At 37.9% G+C, this 15,987-nt stretch overlaps 1 long non-coding RNA gene across 2 annotated transcripts in view; it reads right to left on the reverse strand.

Moving 5' to 3' along the window:
• The window catches only part of LOC111090511, a 55,076-nt gene that overhangs the window by 37,116 nt on the left and 1,973 nt on the right, over window positions 1-15,987 (reverse strand). The gene's annotated exons all lie outside the window — the stretch shown is intronic.

A 15,987-nucleotide genomic window follows, 5' to 3' on the forward strand; every position in this document is an offset into this window, starting at 1 on the left:
AATGACCATCCACAACTTACCAGTATTTCTATTGTGGAAATTTTCAAACATACACCAAAGTTGAATTTTATAGTGAACATCTGGTATGCTAATTACTACCTACAATAAACTCAGAAAAGAGTCCCTCCCTTCCCTTTCTTTTCTTATTTCTTAAAGAATAATCTTTCTAAAATATTTACTGAATAAAAAAACCTCTATTACACATAATAGAACTTTCATATGATGAAAATGTACACTAAATACTAAGGATCTTCACTGTTAGACAAAATCACAATGCACTTTTCCTTATAATACAAGTTATTTAGGGATGCCTGGGTGGCTCAGTTGGTTAAACACCTGACTCTTGATTTTGGCTCAGATCATGATCTCAGGGTCCTGGGATTGGCTTGTCTGGCTCCACACAAAGCAGGGAGTCAGCTTGCAAATTCTCTATCCCTTTGTGCCTCTCCCTGCTCATGTGTTCTCTCTCTCTAAAATAAAATAAATAAATCTTTTTTGAAAATACAAGTTAGGGACACCTGGGTGGCTCAGTGGTTGAGCATCTGCTTTTGGCTCAGGTCATGATCCCAGGGTCCTGGGATTGAGTCCCACATCGGGCTCCCCACGAGGAGCTTGCTTCTCCCTCTCCCTAATGTCTCTGCCTCTCTCTCTGTCTCTCATGAATAAATAAAATCTTTTATAAATAAACAAACAGGTTATTTATTTTTTTAAGTTTTATTTAAGCAATCTCTATACCCAACATGGTGCTCAAACTAACAACCCCACATGGTCTTCTGACTGAGCCAGCTAGGGACCCCAAAATGCAAGTTATTTAATAAACTTTTCTGTTTATTAAACTTTAACTGTTGTATCTTTCATCTTAGGAACAAGAACATAACCATTCCATTGCTTTGGATATTTAGATTGAACAATATCTTTCCTTTACAGCTTTGAAAGTCTAAAATTTTTGAAATCTTGACATTTGCCATTTCAGAAGGATGGAGCTAGAGAATAGTATGCTAAGTGAAATAAATCAGTCACAAAAAGAAATACCATATGATTTCACTCATGTGTAATTTAAAAAACAAATGAGCAAAGGTAAACAAAAGAGAGAGGCAAACCTAGAAGCTGACTATCAACTATAAAGAACTATAAATAAAGTTACCAGACAGGAAGTGAGGGGGGGAAGCATGGGTTAAATAGGGGATGGTATTAAAGAGGACATTTGTGGGATCCCTGGGTGGCGCAGCGGTTTGGCGCCTGCCTTTGGCCCAGGGCGCGATCCTGGAGACCCGGGATCGAATCCCACGTCGGGCTCCCGGTGCATGGAGCCTGCTTCTCCCTCTGCCTATGTCTCTGCCTCCCTCTCTCTCTCTCTCTCTCTCTCTCTCTCTGTGAGACTATCATAAATAAATAAAAATTTAAAAAATAAATAAAGAGGACATTTGTGATAAGCACAAGGTGTTGTAGTGAAGTGTTGAATCATATTATATGCCTAAAACTAGTACTACACTGTATGCTAACTAGAATTTAAATAAAAATGCACAGGGCAGCCCAGGTGGCCCAGCGGTTTAGCGCCACTTTCAGCCCAGGGCATTATCCTGGAGACCCGGGATCGAGTTCTGAGTCGGGCTCCCTGCATGGAGCCTGCTTCTCCCTCTACCTATGTCTCTGCCTCTCTCTCTCTCTATGTGGGTCTCTCATGAATAAATAAATAAACCTTTAAAAATAAATAAATAAAAATGCACAAAAAAGAAAAAAGTCTATAATTCTCAAAAACACATCTACTAATCTCATTTAAAAATTCAAAACTATAGAAAATTTAATAGTATATTGTTTAGGGAATATACAGTAAAATAATTATGAAAAGCAAGAGGGGGTGCCTGGAAGGATCAGCTGGTTAAGGATTTGATTCTTGATTTTGGCTCAGATCATGATCTCAGGGTCATGAGACTGAGCCCCATATCAGCTCAGCACTCAGTGCAGAGTCAGCTTGAGATTCTCTCTATCCCTCTCTCTCTGCCCCTCCCCCTATTTGTACTTCATAAATAAAGTAATTAATTCTTTTTTAAAAAGACAAGAAAATGATGACTACAAGTTTTCTTTACAGGTTACCCTTTAAAAGGGAGGGCAGGGTACAAAAGGGTCTTCAATAGTCTTTCCTATTCTGACTCTTGTTAGGTACATGAGTGTTCTTTTATAGTTTGAAATGCTTTATAACATTTTTAAAGGGGGAACTCAAAAATTAAGGATATATAGGCTTGGGCAGATCAGTTTTCCCATTCAACAATCATTTACACTTCATTAAACTATAATTCTGATAAGGAAGTTTCTAATACTTCCCTCAATGAAATGTATTTAGGCTTTATCATAGACCCTAAATGTAAACAATATTAAAGAAGAATGGGACATTAAGAGACAAGACTACGAAAAAAATAAAAAATTAAAAATTTAAAAAAAAATTAAAAAAAGAGACAAGACTACGCTGCTGGGCACCATTACTCACTCTCTGACAGAATGGGAGGATCTGGGATAGGTTCATGGAAGGAACGTAGCTGAGCAAGGAAGTTTCTAAATAACAAAAATAAATGTTCATACAAATGAAAAAAATCCAACACACCACATTTCAGTAAAATAAATAAGTTATAGGAATGTAATATACAGCATGTTAATAATATTGTATTGCATATTTGAAAGTTGCTAAGAGAGTACATCCTAAAAGTTCTCATCACCAGAAAAAAAATTGTAACTGTGTGGTAATGGATGTTAACTAGTCTTATTGTGGTGATCATTTAACAATATATACAAATACCAAATCATTATGTTCCTGAAACTATATGTCAATTATACCTCAGTTTAAAAAAACAGTTTTAAAAAAGTTTAAAATACAGACACTGTATTTAAAGAAAAAAGAAATAACTGATCTGGAGCATGGCTTTTAAGATTGTAAACCTCAGTTGTATTTCTCTGGATCCCTCTCTTGAAAAAGTACAGCATCTCAAAAAAACAGCTGTGGAGAAGGAATAAATAATTCCCAGGTATGCCCCAGGTAACGCCACATTCCCCTTTCAATCTCCTTCTACGCTCCCTACCCCCACTTTCAGCCATCCCAGTTCGTTCTCTCTCCACCCCTCTCTTTCTCTTTTTCTTTCTCTTTCTCTGATGGGAACTAAAAGGAGCGTATACACATTCCAACCCTTCCCTAAACTTATGGAAGCCCAGAACAGCAGGATGATTCAGGCCAGATATGCTCCAACTCTGAGAGGTCCATGCAGGAAGGATTCAGGCGTATCATTACCCTAATCAAGATGCTGATATGGACTTAGATGAATGCAATACCATGGCCCCATACAGATCCCCCTCTGCAGGTGCAGCCAAGAGTTTCCTCAAGCAGAATTACCCAAGTTATAGCCTAAATCAAGGATGGAATAAGCCCTTGAGCCAGAAACCTGGTATGCTTGCACATGTTCAACACCTAGACAAAGACTTCCAGAAGCTTTTAGTACAAACCAGGATCAAGATATAAGATTTCTTAGCTTCCCCAGCTATATGTATTGAGCCACCAAATCTAAGAAGGGGCTGCCCAACCCATGCCAGAGACCACAAAGCTTTGAGTATCTGGCCACACAAACTAGATAAGAAGCAAAACAAGAATATAGACACGTATCATGGTAAATATACAGTTTGAATGACAAATAAACCCGTCATGTTAAAACACTGATATTTGGGCATTAATGCAGGATGGTCCAGACTAGTCTACCACTGCTGCAGTAATACACAATACTAAATTCCCTATCCACGCCCTCACAGTGCTTGGAACAGCACGGAGATATACTTTAGATTTTATTGTAGATGGAGGTGACAAACATATAAAATGGTATGCAAATTAAAATCACAATGAGATATTACCTCACACCAATTAGAATGGCTACTAATAATAAGACAAAAAAATAACAAATATTGGCAAGGAGTGGAAAAATCTAAACCCTCTGCAGTGCTAGTGGGAATGTAAATTGGTGCAGCCACTATGGAAAACAGTATGGAGGTTCCTCAAAGTTAAAAACAACCACCATATAATCCAGCAGTTCTATTTTGGGGTATTTATCCAAAGAAAATGAGAACAATAAATCAAAAAAATATCTGTACCTCCACGTTTGTGGAAGTATTATTTACAATACCCAAGACATGGAAGCAACCTAAATGTCCACTGGCGGATAAACAGATAAAGAAACTGTGAGACAGACAGATAAATGCAAATAATTGAATGCTATTCAGTTATGAAAAGGAAGGAAATCCAACTTCTGGAGAAGATGGTGGAGGAGTATCCTAGGCTCACCTTGTCCAACAGATAGAGCTGAATAACACACATCAGTGTAAATAATCCAGAAAATGACCCCAAAACGAGCCAAACAGATTCTCCACAGTTAAATGTAGAAAAGGGGCCACTTTAAAGAGGGTAGAAAGGGTAGAAACATGGTGGGAAGCCAAGGAGACTCACAGGGCTGTCCTTGGGAGGGAGAGAGGGTGCAGAAGTAGAAGGGAGAGGAGTGGACCCAGCACCAGATACCCCATACACAGGGAATCTGCACAGGGAAGTCCAATCTCCATAACAGGCTTTGAAAATGAGAGGAGCCCAACTTCACAAGTTCTTACAACCAGCGGGGCTTAACACCCAAAACTTTTTTTCAAAAGATCTTATTTATGTATTCATGAGAGACACAGAGAGAGAAGAGGCAGAGACACAGGCAGAGGGAGAAGGAGGCTCCATGCAGGGAGCCCGATGTGGGACTCCATCCTGAGACTCCAGGATCATGCCCTGACCCAAAGGCAGATGCTTAACCACTGAACTACCCAGGGGTCCCAACACCCAGAACTTTTAAAAAAAATTAGCATGCTTAGCTCTGAGAAACCTGGAGGGTGATAGGAAATTGAGTCCCCACCCCCGCTTAAAGAGCTAGCACAACAGCCCCAGTGAGATATACCACAGAAGCAGCAGTTTTAAAACACACATAAAGACACTCCTGAACTGCCAGGATCTGGTAAACAAGTATACTATACTTCAGGGCACTACAATACCTCATCTTCATAAGGCCACTACACTGAGTAATATACAGAATAACTGATACACTATATTGTACACCTGAAACTAATTTAACACTATATGTTAACTATATTGGAATAAAAATAAAATAAGGTCACTACATTCAAGAGCAGGAAATGTAGCTGATTTTCCTAACACATAGAAATGAACACAGAAAGTTAGACAAAATGAGAGGAATAGGTCCCAAAAGAAAGAACAGGACAAAGTCACAGCAAGAAACCTAAGCAAAACAGAGGTAATATGCCTGATAGAGAATTTTAAGTAATGGTCATAGAGATAATCACTGGACTTGAGAAGAGTGGAACACCTCAACGAGACCCTTATAAAGACATAGAAAACATAAAAGCAATTAAGCTGAACAGAGAAAGAAAGAAGAATAATAAAAAGTGAAAATAGAAGAACTCAGCAACACCTTCAAGCATAGTAACATTCACATTATAGGAATCCCAGAAGGAGAATAGAGAGAAAAGGGGGTTAATTTATCTGAAGAAATAATTGCTCTAAACTTCCTGAATCTAGGGGATCCCTGGGTGGCTCAGCAGTTTGGTGCCTGTCTTTGGCTCAGGCCGTGATCCTGGAGACCGGGGATCGAGTCCCACATTAGGCTCCTTGCATGGAGCCTGCTTCTCCCTCTGCCTCTCTCTCTCTCTCTCTCTCTCTCTCTGTCTTTCATGAATAAATAAATAAAATCTTTTTTTAAAAAATAAAATAAAATAAAAACTTCCTGAATCTAGGGAAGGAAACAGAAATCCAGATCCAGGAGGCACAGAGAGCCCCTAACAAAAAACCCAAGGGGGTCCACACCAAGATACATAGTAATTAAAATGGCAAAAGGTAGTGGCAAAGAAAGAATTTTAAAAGAAGCTAGAGAAAAGAATAGAGTTACATATAAGGGAAGCCCCATAAGTCTTTCTGCTGATTTTCAGCAAAAACTTTGCAGACCAGAAAGGAGTGTCATAATATTCACAGTGCTGAAAGAAAAAATATCTGCAACCAAGGATACTCTATCCAGCAAGGCTATCACTCAGAAAAGAGAGGTAAAAGTTCCCCAAAGAAACAAAAGTTAAAGGAATTCATCACCACTAAACTAGCCCCTACATGTTTAAAGGGATTCCTTGAGTGGAAAGGGAATATCATAAGCAGGAATAAGAAAAGTAGAAGGCAGAGGTTTAGCGCCTGCCTTTGGCCCAGGGTGTGATCCTGGAGTCCCGGGATCGAGTCCCGCGTCGGGCTCCTGGCATGGAGCCTGCTTCTCCCTCTGCCTGTGTCTCTGCCTCTCTCTCCCTCTACGTCTATCATGAATAAATAAATAAAAGCTTAAAAAAAAAAAAGAAAAGTAGAAAGCACAGAAACAGTAAAATTAAGTATATCTATAAAAATCATCAAGGAATTCACAAAATAAAAGGATGTAAAGTATGACACCATATATTTAAAATGTGAAGGGAGGTGGGGCACCTGGGTGGCTCAGTCAGTTAAGTGTCTCCTTTTGGCTTAGGTCATGATCTCAGGGCTCTGAAATTGAGCCCCATTTTGGGCTCCCTGCTCAGCAAGGAGCCTGTCTCTCCCTCTCCCTCTGCACCCCCACTTGTGCTCTCTCTCTCAAATAAATAAATGAAATCTCTTTTAAAGTTAAAAAATAAAATAAAACGAGGAGAAAGGAGTAAAAACTTAGTTTTTTAGAATGGATTCAAACTTAAGTGATCAACTCAATACAGACTGCTATATGCATAAGATGCTACATATAAACCCAATGGCAATCACAAATTAAAAACTGGTAATAGATATGCAAAATATACAAAGAAACAGAAATCTAAGCATGTCACTAAAGAAAGACAACAAACCATGAGAGTAGAGGGCAATAAAAGAAAGGGACAGAGAAGAACTATAAAAAAGTGATAAAATAAGTAACAAAATGGCAATAAATACATATCTGTTAAGACGCCTGGGTGGCTCAGCAGTTGAGCATTTGCCTTTGGCTCAGGGCATGATCTGGGGTCCTGGGATCAAGTCTCACATCAGGCTCCCTGTGTAGAGCCTGCTTCTCTCTCTCTCTCTCTCAAATAAATAAATCTAAGAAGAAAGAAAGAAAAGAAAAGAAAAGAAAAGAAAAGAAAAGAAAAGAAAAGAAAAGAAAAGAAAAGAAAAGAAAAGAAAAGAAAAAAAAAAGAAAGAAAGAAAGAAAAGAAGAAGAAAGAGAAAGAAAGAAAGAAAGAAAGAAAGAAAGAAAGAAAGAAAGAAAGAAAGAAAGAAAGAAAGAAAGAAAGAGAGATAAAGGGGATACAAAAGCATCTATCATGCAAATGCAAGTGGAAAAAAAAGCTGGAGTAACAATACTTATACTAGACAGAACAGACTTAAAGACTGAAAAAAAAAAAAAAAAAAAAAAAAAAGCACCAAAGACTGTAACAAGAGACAAAGTAGGATATTATATAATCTTAAAGGGAAATCCAACAAGAAGATACAGCAATTGTAAATATTCATGCACCCAACATGGGAGCACCCAAATATATAAAGCAGCTAATAACAAACATAAAGTAGGTTAGTGATAGTGATACATTAATAGTATGGAATTTTAACACCCCACTTACATCAATGGCAGATAATCTAAACAGAAAATCAACAAGGAAGTAGGTTTTCAATGACACATTGGACCAAATGGATCTAACAGATATATATTCAGAACATTTCACCTAAAACAGCAGAATATACATTCTTTTCAAGTGCATGTGGAACATTCTCCACAATAGATCACATATTAGGCCACAAAACAAGTCTTAACAAATTCAAAAAGATCAAAGTCATACCATACATCTTTTCTGACTACAATGTTATGAAACTAGAAATCAACCAACTGGGTGGCTCAGCTGGTTGAGCATTCAACTCTTGATCTCAGCTCAGGTCTTGATCTCAGGATCAAGAGTTGAAGCCCCATACTGAGCATGGAGCCTACTTAAATTAAAAAAAAAAAAAAAAAAAAGGAAATCAACCACAAGAAAAAACCTGGAAAGAACACAAATACACTGAGGTTAAAAAATTTTTTAAAATAAAAATAATAAAAATAAAAATAAAAACATGCTACTGGGGGCACCCGGATGGCTCAGTTGGTTGAACTGACTCTTGATTTCGGCTCAGCTCATGATTTCGGCTCAGCTCATGATTTCAGGGCTATGAGATCCAGCCCTGCATGGGGCTCTACACTCAGTAGGGAGTCTGCTTCCCTTTCTCTCTCCCTCTCCCACAGTCTTTTCACCAGTGCTTGTGCTCACTCTCTCTCTCTAAAGTAAATACATAATAAATCTTTTTTGTAAATGCTCTAAACAATGAATGGGTCAACCAAGAAATCAAATAGGAAATTAAAAAAATATATAGACAAAAATGAAAATGAAAACACAATGGTTTAAAAATCTTTGGGGTGCAGCAAAAGCTGTTCTAAGAGGGAGGTTTAGTGTCATCCAGGTGGCTCAGTCAGTTAATGGTCCAACTCTTGATGTCAGCTCAGGTCTTGATCTCAGAGTCTTGAGTTCAAGCCCCACATTGGGCTCCATGATTGTTGTGGAGCCTACTTTTAAAAAATTTTTTTAATTAAAAAAAAAGAGGGGTACCTGGGTAGCTCGGCAGTTGAGCATCTGCCTTCAGCACAGGGCATGTCTGGGGATTGAGTCTCATGTTTGACTCCTCACAGGGAGCCTGCTTCTCCCTCTGCCTATGTCTCCCACCCCTCTGTGTCTCTCATGAATAAATAAATAAATAAAATCTTAAAAAAAAAAAAGAGTGGCACCTAGGTGGCTCAGGCAGTTAAGTGTCTGCCTTTGGCTCAGGTCATGATCCCAGGTTCCTGGGATTGAGCCCCACACCTGGCTCCCTGCTCAGTGGGGAACCTGCTTCTCCTCCTGCTCCCCCTACTTATGCTCTCTGTCAAATAAATAAAGTCTTTTAAAAAATAAAAATAAATTTTAAAATAAGATGGAAGTTTACAGCAATAGAAGCCTCTCAAGAAACAAAAAATAAACAATGACACCATACACCTTTGGGAGCTGGAAAAAGAATATATTTTTTTTAATTTTTATTTATTTATGACAGTCACACACAGAGAGAGAGAGAGAGAGAGAGGCAGAGACACAGGCAGAGGGAGAAGCAGGCTCCATGCACCAGGAGCCCGACGTGGGATTCGATCCCCGGTCTCCAGGATCGCGCCCTGGGCCAGACAGGCGCCAAACCGCTGCGCCACCCAGGGATCCCCCGGAAAAAGAATAAACAAAACCCAAAGCCAGTAGAAGGAAAGAAATATAATGAAGATTAGATCAGAAATAAAATAAAAACTAAAAGAAACAATAGAACAGATCTTTGAAACCAGGAGCTGGTTCACTGAAAATATTATCAAAATTGATAAGCCTTTAGCCAGACTCATGAATTTTTTTTAAAAAAGATAGAGGATTCAGGGATCCCTGGGTGGCGCAGCGGTTTGGCGCCTGCCTTTGGCCCAGGGCGCGATCCTGGAGACCCGAGATCGAATCCCACGTCGGGCTCCCAGTGCATGAAGCCTGCTTCTCCCTCTGCCTATGTCTCTGCCTTTCTCTCTCTCTCTCTCTCTCTCTCTCTCTCTCTGTGTGACTATCATAAATAAATAAAAATTTTTAAAAAAGATAGAGGATTCAAATAAAATTAGAAATGAAAGAGGAGAAGTAACAATGATACCACAAAAATAACAAAAGATTGTAAGAAGAAAAAAAAAAGATTGTAAGAAAATATTGTGAAAAATTATATGCCAACAAATTGGAAAACCTAAAAGAAATGGATAAATTCCTAGAAACATAATCTCCCAAAACTGAATCAGGAAGAAACAGAAAATTTGAATCAACTAATTATTAGCAATGAAATTGAATCAGTAATCAAAAAACTCCCAACAAAGTCCAGGACCAGACAGTTTCACTGGTAAATTCTACCAAACATTTAAAGAAGAATTAATATCTATTCTTCTCAAACTATTCCAAGAAATTGAACAGGAAGGAAAGCTTCCAAATTCATTCTATGAAGCCAGCATTATCTTGATACCAAAACCAGATAAAGACACTACAAAAAAAGAGAACTACAGGCCAATATTTCTGATGCAAAAATGCTTAATAAAATATTAGCAAACAATCCAACAATACATTAAAAAAATCATATACCACTATCAAGTGAGATCTAATCCTGGGATGCAAGTATTTAATATTTGTAAATCAATCAACATGATAAATCACATCAGCAAGAGAAAGGATAAAAACTCTATGATCATTTCAATAGATACAGAAAAAGCATTTGACAAAGTACAACATCCATTCATGATAAAAACCCTCAAAAAAAGTAGGTTTAGAGAGAAAATACTTCAACATAATAAGGGTCATATATGAGAAACCCCAGCTAACATCATCCTCAATGGGGGAAAAACTTGAGTTTTTCATCTAAGATCAGGAACAAGACAAGGATGTCCACTCTCAACATTTTTATTCAACTTAGTACTGGAAGTCCTAGCCACAGCAATCAGACAACAACAAAAAATAATAATAAAAGGCATCCAAGTCAGTAAGTAAGAAGTAAATTTTTCACTATTTCTATATAGAAAACCTGAAAGACGGCACCAAAAAACTATTAGAACTAAATGAATTCAGTAAGGTGACAGGATACAAAATCAATACATAAAAATCTGTATTTCCATACACTAATAATGAAACAGCAGAAAGAGAAATTTTTTAAATGGTCCCATTTATAATTACACCAAAAATAATAAAATACCTAGGAATAAACTTAACCAAGGAGGTAAAAGATGTATACTCCGAAAACTTTAAAACACTGATGAAAGAAACTGAAGATGACACAAACAAATGGAAAGATATTCCATGCTCGTGAATTGAAAGAACAAATACTATTAAAATGTCTACGCTACCCAAAGCAATCTACAAATTTAATGCAATCGTGATCAAAATACCAAGAGCATTCTTCATAGAACTAGAACAAATAATCCTAAAATACATACGGAACCACAAAAGAACCCAAATAGCGAAACCAATCTTGAAAAAGGACAAAGCTGCAAGAATCACAATCTCAGATTTGAGGATATACTACAACATTGTGGTAATCCAAACGGTATGGTACTGGCACAAAAACAGAAACACAGATAGATCAATAGAACAGAATAGCAAACCCAGAAATAAACCCATCATTATATGGTCAGTTAATATTCAACAAATGAGGCAAGAATATACAATGGGAAAAAGGGTCTCTTCAACAAATGGTATTGGGAAAACTGCACAGCTACATGCAACAAAATGAAGCTGACCCACTTTCTTACACCATATACAAAAATAAATTCAAAATGGATGAAAGACCTAAATATGACACCTGAAACCACAAAACTCCTAAAAGAGAAGAACAGTAATTTCTCTGACATTGGCCATAGCAACATTTTCCTAGATAAGGCTCCTGAGGCAAATGAAACAGAAACAAGAATAATGTATTGTGACTGGGGTGGCTGGCTGTCTCAGTCAATGGACCATGTGACTCTTGATCTCAGGGTTGTGAATTTGAGCTCCACATTGGGTATGGAGATCGATTAAAAATAAAATCTTTAAAAAATATAACAATTTATTGTGACTATACCAAAGTAAAAACTTATACACAGCACAGGAAACAACAAAATTAAAACACAATACATGTTATATTTGCAATGACATATCCGATAAAGGGTTAGTACCCAAAATATATAAAGAACTGATATAACTAATACCCCAAAAACAAATAATCCAATTTTAAAAAGGGCAGAAGACATGAAGAGACATTTCTCCAAAGACATACAGATGGCCAACAAATACATGAAAAGATGCTCAACATCACTGATCATCAGAGAAATGCAAACCAAAAAGACAATGAGATATCACCTCACACCTGTCAGAATGGCTAAAATGAAAAACACAAGAAACAAGTGTTGATGAGGATGTGGAGACCAAGGAACTCTTGTGGAGTGTTGGCTAGAATGTATGTTGGTGCAGCCACTGTGGTTAACAGCATGAGGTTTCTTCAAAAAATTAGAAAGAGGGGCACCTGGGTGGCTCAGTTAAGCATCTGCCTTTGGCTTGGGTCATGATCCTAGAGTGCTGGTATCAAGCCCTGCATTGGGCTCCCTGCTTCTCCCTCTCCCTTTCCCACTGCCTGCTGCTCCCCTTGCTTGTGCTTTCTCTGTCAAATAAACAAATAAAATCTTAAATTGAAAAAAATTTGAAATAGAGAGGCACCTGGGTTCAGTTGGGTGGGAATGTGACTCTTGATTTTGGTCTGGGTCATGACCTCAGGGTCGGAAGGTTGACCCCTGCATTGGACTCCACCCTCAGCAGGGAGTCTGCTGGGGATTCTCTCCCTCTGCTCTTCCCCCTGCTTGTATGCTCATTCTCTCTCATAAATAAATAAGTCCTTTTTTAAAAATTAGAAATAGGGATGCCTGGGTGGCTCAGAGGTTGAGCATCTGCCTTCGGCTCAGTGCATGATCCTGGAGACCCGGGATCGAGTCCCACATCAGGCTCCCTGCATGGAGCATGCTTCTCCCTCTACCTGTGTCTGTGCCTCTCTCTCTCTTTTTCTCATGAATAAATAAATGAAATCTTTAAAAAAAAATCCTTTAAAAAAATAAATAAAAATAAAAATTAGAAATAGGGGATGCCAGGTGAGCTCAGTAGGTTAAGTTTCTGCCTTCAGCTCAGGTATGATCCCAGAGTCCTGGGATGGAAACCCGTGTCAGGCTTCCTGCTAAGCAGAGAGTCTGCTTCTCCCTCTCCCTCCACCCCTCCCCTGCTCCTTCTCTTGGTCACTCTCTCTCATGTAAATAAATAAATTTTTTTTAAAAATTAGATTTACCATATGATTCCATAATTCTACTGTGGGTATTTACCCAAAGAATACAAAAACACTAATTTAAAAACATATATGCACCCCCATGTTTACTGCAGCACTATTTACAATGGCCAAATTATGGAAGTGTCCATTGATAAAGAAAATATGATACATGTATACACACACACACACACACACACACACAAAATGGCATATTACTCAGCCATAAAAAGAATGAAATCTTTCCATTTGCAACAATATGGACAGATCTAGAGGGTATAAAGTTAAGTGAAATAAGTCAGTCAGAGAAAGACAAATACTCTAGGATTTCACTTATTTGTGAAATTTAAGAAACAAAACAAATGAGCAAAGGAAAACAGAAACAAACCAAAAAACAGATTCTTAACTACAAGAACAAACAGATAGTTACCAGACAGGAGGTGGATGAAGGGTTGGGTGAAATAGTTGAAAGGATTAAGAGCACTTATTTTGATGAGCACCAAATAATGTAAAGAATTGATGAATCACTATATTGTATACCTGAAAGTAGTTAACATTAAATGTTAATTATACTGGAATCTGTTTTCCTTTGTCATATACATCTTGTATTTTTTTATTTAAATTCAATTAATTACTATATAACGTGTTACTGCTTTTAAAGGTAGAGGTCAGTGATTCATCAGTCTTATATGATACCTAGTGCTCATGACATCACATGCCCTCCTTAATGTCCATCACCCAGTTACCCATCCCCCCACACTTCTCTCCTCCAAAGGCCCTGTTTGCTTCCTGTAATTAAGAGCTTCTTGGACAGCCCCTGTGGCGCAGCGGTTTAGCGCCGCCTGCAGCCCGGGGTGTGATCCTGGTAGATCCAGGATCGAGTCCTACCTCAGGCTTCCTGCATGGAGCCTGCTTCTCCCTCTGCCTGTGTCTCTGCCTCTCTCTCACTCTCTCTGAATAAACAAATAAATAAATCTTAAAAAAAAAAAAAGTTTCTTATAATTTGTCTCCCTCTCTGATTTTGTCTTGTTTTATTTTTTTCCTTTCTTCCTTTATGATCTTCTGGTTTTGTTTCTTAAATTACACATATAAGTGAGATCATATGATAATTGTCTTTCTGATTGACTTATTTTGCTGAATATCCTCTAGTTCCATCCACATCATTGCAAATGGCAAGATGGATTAAAAAAAAAAAGAAGGAAATACTGCCATTTGAAACAGAATGGATGAACATTGAGGGTATTAGGCTAAATGGAATAAGTCAGAGAAAGAGACTGTATAGTCTCACTATATGAGGAAATCTTAAAAAAATAAAAAAACTGAACTCGAGATACAGAGAATAGACTGGTGTTTCCAGAAGTGGGAAGCTGGGAAGGCAAAATAGGTGAGAGTGGCCAAAAGGTACAAACTTCCAATTATAAAATGAGTAATTCCTATGGATGAATGTACAGCATATTGACTATAGTTAATAAAGTCTTATTGTACACAGTATTTGAAAGTTGCTAAGAGAATAGATCTTAAAAGTGCTCATCACAAGAAAAAAATTGTAATTGTGTATGATGATGGATGTTAACTAGACTTTTGAGATCATTTCACAAAAAAATATATATTGAATCATATTACACACCTGAAATTAATGTTATATGTCAATTATGTCTCAATAAAAAGAAAAAGAGCTACAGGGAAAAATTATATAGGACAAGGTGATAGGAAGTGCATTGGTTGATACAGGGTGGTCAAGGATGATTTTTCCAATTTGGTGACATGTGAGTTAAATCTTGAAGAAAATGAAGGAGTGATTGCCAATATCAGGAGTAAGAAAATTCCAGGCAGGGGAATCAGCAAACATATGCAGAGGGGGAAGAATTAAGTTACAAAAAAAATTACAGAGTTAAAATCAGGAACAGAGAGCCAGGATCACATAGGGCTACATAAACAACTGTAGAGACTTTGGTTTTAATTTTTTTAAGATTTTATGTATTTGAGAGAGAGCATGAGTGAGAGAGAACATGAGCAGGTAGAGGGGCAGAGGGAGAAGCAGACTCCCCGCTGAGCAGGGAGCCTGAAACAGGACTCGATTCCAAGACCCCGGATCATGACCTGAGCTGAGGGCAGCCACTTAACCAACTGAGCCACCCAGCCGCCCCCAGAGACTTTGGTTTTTATTCTGAGATAGGAAATCAACAGAAAGCTTTAAGTCAAGAAGTGAAGTAATCTGACCTACATTTCAGAAGAATCACCCTGGCTATTGTGTTAAGAAGTAATTTAAGGCAGGCAATGGAGGAAGTAGAGACCAGTTAATAGGCTATTCCACAGATCAAATGAGTGAACACTGTGGCCTAGATGTGGATCAGCTGAACTTTAACTGCAAACTCTTCCAACTTCTGAATTCCCCTCTCACCTGGGCATTGGTGTTAGTCATAATGTTGAAAATGCATATGCTCTATTTCAAACACAGTTTTAATTAACTTCATAAAATGACACCTTAGAGCAGAAATCACTTAAAATTTCCTTATTTATGAAACTCATTTTGGCTATTATTATCTCAAATGTTGTCTCAAGGTGTTGTTTGTAGATCTATCCATCTTTTTTGTAATCCTTAGTAAGTATCATTATGGATTCCAGGTTGAGTACTCCAATGGGGACCATTTGAGCATTTAAGTCAAAACAGATTTGGAAACTGGTCCAAGTGTTTACTCACAGATTACCTGTTAAATCCTGGCCCTATTGGTATAGAATTCTTTGATCAAGCCCCCAATCTCATTTCTACTCCAAATATATTGCCAAAGTGAAAGATCTTGTCACTTACTTGGAATGAGACTAACCAACACCATCCCATAAATTCCATGGCTTTCAATACCAGGACTGTAGTGTGCGATGTTACATACATGCTGCTAATCTTATTTCCAACAATTCACTTATGATAAAGGCTCTTGTATTTGCCTCTCTAGACCAGAAGAGATCTTAGCAAAGGTTGGACACAGAGAAGAAACTGCCATATTAATACTAAGAGGGAAGGGGATCCCTAGGTGGCGCAGCAGTTTGGC

Source organism: Canis lupus, chromosome 1 (assembly GCF_011100685.1).
Source record: "Canis lupus familiaris isolate Mischka breed German Shepherd chromosome 1, alternate assembly UU_Cfam_GSD_1.0, whole genome shotgun sequence".
In the NCBI taxonomy this organism is placed as follows: Eukaryota; Metazoa; Chordata; class Mammalia; order Carnivora; family Canidae; genus Canis; species Canis lupus.